The 4,353-nt window shown below is 38.6% G+C and overlaps 1 pseudogene; it reads left to right on the forward strand.

Annotated features, from left to right (window-relative positions):
• Positions 1-251: 251 nt before the first annotated feature.
• LOC129647307 (40S ribosomal protein S23-like) lies at positions 252-687 on the forward strand (annotated as a pseudogene).
• The last annotated feature ends 3,666 nt before the right edge of the window (positions 688-4,353 follow it).

Below are 4,353 nucleotides of genomic sequence, written 5' to 3' on the forward strand. Positions count from 1 at the left end.
CAAGACATTCAGTTGGGCCCAAGTCACACAGTTAAGTATAAAACTCCAACTTGAAGAGCCACCAGGAGCTGGCCAAGATGTTAATAAAGCAACACTGCATTTATCATTATACCATCTAATATATACATATATATATATATATCTCCCATAGTAAAGTCACCTTAAAAAATCAAGAGGGGGTGGTGGCTTGTGGTCCTTCCTCTGTTGTTTCTCTCTTTCACTCAGGCCCATGATGCCAGCAGGATGCGCAAATGTCATACAGTCATACTGCCAGTCATACTGCCAGGGAGGTCCATAGCTACCAGGGAGACCACAAATGGCATGATAAACAGCTCTAGAAAGCCCATTTTGGCACAGCCCTGAAGGACAACATTTTACAGGCACTTCTCATACCAAAGAAATTGTGCTTAAAAAGTAGGGGTTGAAGTCAAAGAGCCAAATTCTGCCACCAAAAAGTGTATCAGGTTTCAGTTAAGAATGGGAAAAAAAAAAAAAAATCACAGGCTTTGTACCCAATGATGGTTGTTTGAATTTTATTGAGGAAACGATGAAGCTTTGGTTGCTGGATTTGGTCACAATGGCCATGCTCTTGGTAACATTCCTAGAGTCCCCTTTAAGATTGTCAAAGTAGCCAAAGGCTCTCTTTCAGGCTTATACAAAGGTAGGAAGGAAAGACCAAGATCATAAGTTTTGATGATGAAAGCACAATAGTAATAAACTTTCATATCCCCCCCCCAAAAAAAAGTCATGGGGGAGGAGTAAGAAAAACAGCAAAAACTTACCCCAAGTCCCTAAGTGATCAAAACCACCAATGAAAAAATATAGATTATTACGTAGTGGATCCAAATTATGAGCTTTAAGTCAAAGAGATGAAAACAGGGAGTGCCACAGATTTTGGAAAGCTCAAGGCAATAGCCTCATCAATCCCCTTTATTACCAGGACACACACAACCTCATGCCTTGAAGCCATCATCGTCAATCTCATTATGATGTTTACCCTATTTTTTTAAATGATAGGTTCTATATTTGTTTATACCCCTAGGCAGGTTTTCTAGACTGTTTTTCATCTCTTAAAATCCAAAATGGCTCATATTCATCTTTTTTGATCTTAATCCACACCCTTATCTGCTCCTAAAGTATGCCCGCCCTCTGTCATCAATAAAATCATTTATATCTTCAATCTCTTACCAGAATACACTCCTTTTGTTCTGTCTTAAATCTGGCTTTCCCTTGGAGCTTAGACAAGTTAAACTACTTATTTATGTGCTGCTGCTGCTTCTGCTAAGTTGCTTCAGTCATGTCCGACTCTGTGCGACCCCATAGACGGCAGCCCACCAGGCTCCACCGTCCCTGGGATTCTCCAGGCAAGAACACTGGAGTGGGTTGCCATTTCTTCTCCAATGCATGAAAGTGAAAAGTGAAAGTGAAGTCACTCAGTCGTGTCTGACTCTAGCGACCCCATGGACTGCAGCCTACCAGGCTGCTCTATCCATGGGATTTGCCAGGCAAGAGTACTGTGCACATGACCAATAAAGCCTGAATCTGGCTTTCAGACTCAAGCTTTCTTTGGAAGTGAGCCATGCCTTAATGCCTCTCGTCAGAGCTCATTACTCAACTTCCCAACAGCATTCAGACTATTTATATTGTAACTCCATAGCCTTTAGCAAAACAAATATAATATGATATAAAACACTTCTTTGTTAAATTTCACTTCAAAATACCACTCCACTTTTGTCCTTATTCTTCCACTATAAATACCACAAGACTCTCAAACACGTTTTGCTTAAGAGAAGTTGTTCATATTTCCCACCATCTTGGTCTCAGTAATTCATGTTATGTAGTTGTTCAAACAAAGAAATTATAGGAAATTTTCTTTCCCTTTCCAGTCACCTGTCCACATTAAGTGGAGTCTACCTACAAAATATATATGTGCGATGTGATTTCCTAAATTTTGACTCTCCTTTCACACAAGTTTTGTGCAAGTCTTCCCATTCACCCTTCATATTACCAAAGTTGAACTCAATGTGTACACTTCTTTAGATTCACTTGGACTCCCTTGGTGGCTCAGATGGTAAAGAATCCATCTGCAATGTGGGAGACCTGGGTTCGATCCCTGAGTTGGGAAGATTCCTTGGAGAAGAGCATGGCAATCCACTCCAGTATTATTCCTTGGAAAATCCCCATGGATAGAGGAGCCTGGTTGGCTACAGACCATGAGGTCCAAAAGAGCTGGACATGACTGAGCATCTAAGTACATCAATTGGCCAAAGAGTTCTAATTTTTTGCTGATATCCCTGGTTCAGTATTAAAGAATCCACCTGCAATGCAAGAGATGCAGTTTCAATCCTTGATTCAGGAGGATCCCCTGGAGGAGGGCATGGTAACCCACTCCAGTATTCTTACCAGGAAAATTCCATGGTCAGAGGGATCTGTAGGGCTACGGTCCATGGGGTCACAAACAGTCAAACACAACTGAAACAACTGAACACAGGAACACGATATTAACCACACTCTTATAGTTGACCATGAGAAGATTTCTATTTCTTTGGAGAAACAGAGTTTCAACATCACTTTCATGAAGTGCCAGCCTTGCTGCAGTGCTTGCCTTGCTTATAGAAAACAGTACGACAGCTACTCCCATAATCACAGAAATACTAAATAGTGCCTGATCTCATGCTTTATACCACCCACCTCTTAACAAAATTCCACAGACTTCCTGGTCACTTGCGAAACATAAAATTCTAAAAGATATGCTTGGTATGTACACAAATGCACTGCTAGACTGAGCAGGTTACCTAAAAGTGAGCTCAAGGTAGGCAGGGTGCTACTGGTTTTTCCCTTCTCGCTGACTGCTCTGTGCTCATGACTTGTGTTGTAGAAGCCACTACTGCTGACAAATGGATTCTAGCTCTCCTAGAAGCTACCAAAAATGGCTGAATGATGTGGCTTGAAATTGTATGGATGTTAGCATCCAGAGGATGAACTTTGAACAATGAGTTACAGGAGATAAAAAGGAATTGGCTGATAAAATTCATTTTTTCCCTCTGTGAGAACCTATTTTAGAACTCAGTATTTTAATATAGATTTTGACGTAAGATTTTCTATTTTCATCAGATGGAACTGTGATCATAAGTTAACCAAGATATGCTCTTGGGCATCCGCTAGGAGGTCTTTCCTTAGGAGTCCTTGCAGAATCAAAAGCAAATTCTGACAATTGATGCTCAGGAAAAATAAACATGGTATATATTAATTTCCTCTAGTTATACTCCAAGTGATGAAAATAATCATAAAACAAGACAGTGAAGATAACACTTTCCAACCTTGACAGAAGGATAAGATCAAAGGTGATTTCATGATAACAGTAAGTTGATATCAAACACGGGGTTTCTTATGATTAACTGTGTACACTACAAAGTCACTGCAACCTGATATGATCTTAAACAGTCTGCAGTGTTTTTATAAACATCAGTTTAATTCCCTCTTACAAGGATTATCCACAAATACTAGACAGAAAACAAAAAGGTTCGTAAAGTTGCTAATGTACGGTCACATTACCAAATATCTAATATTAGTATCTACTAGGTCAAGCTACCAATAATATCATCTTAATTAAACATGTAATTCAGATGACTACATTAAAGTTTAGGGCAATAAATTTGGACCACAAACCTCAACTACTGTTTAGCACATCTAAAAAGAATGCACTATAAGAACAGTTTTTGCGAACACACTATACATGCTTTATATGGTTTTCCTATTGGGCTTCCCTGGTGGCTCAGATGATAAAGAATCATCCTGCAATGTAGAAGACCCAGGGTTGATCCCTGGGTCAGGAATATGTTTTTATAAAAACATCTGCTGTAAAATAATAAAATGCGGGTTTATATAGCTTTGTTGTTTTTTGAATGATATGTGCTCACTGTAAAATAATAAAGTAATAAAGATAAGTACAAATGAGAAAAAAAAACAAAAACTAATGTGTGGACACCAGAATTGTAGGTTTTAGGTCAGCATCACACAATTGTGTGTGTATATATATATATATATATGTATGTGTGTGTGTGTGTGTGTCTCCATCCATAACATCACTCCAGAAAAGTACTTCACAAAGCACATCATTTCACAGAGAAGTCACAAATCCACTTCACAGAGTTGCAATGTATTGCATCTTCATATTCCCTATGCTTACACCACAGAGAAAGTCATGAGCATTATGTTATTGTTTTTTTAACCAGAAAATAATTATTTACAGGATGGTATACATTAGATACTATTTCAAAATACAGATGATTGAATAAATCAGTTAAAGGAGAAAATCAATACAGATGACTGAGGTTGTATGCATTAAGACAT

This window comes from Bubalus kerabau, chromosome 3 (genome assembly GCF_029407905.1).
Source record: "Bubalus kerabau isolate K-KA32 ecotype Philippines breed swamp buffalo chromosome 3, PCC_UOA_SB_1v2, whole genome shotgun sequence".
Lineage (NCBI taxonomy): Eukaryota > Metazoa > Chordata > Mammalia > Artiodactyla > Bovidae > Bubalus > Bubalus kerabau.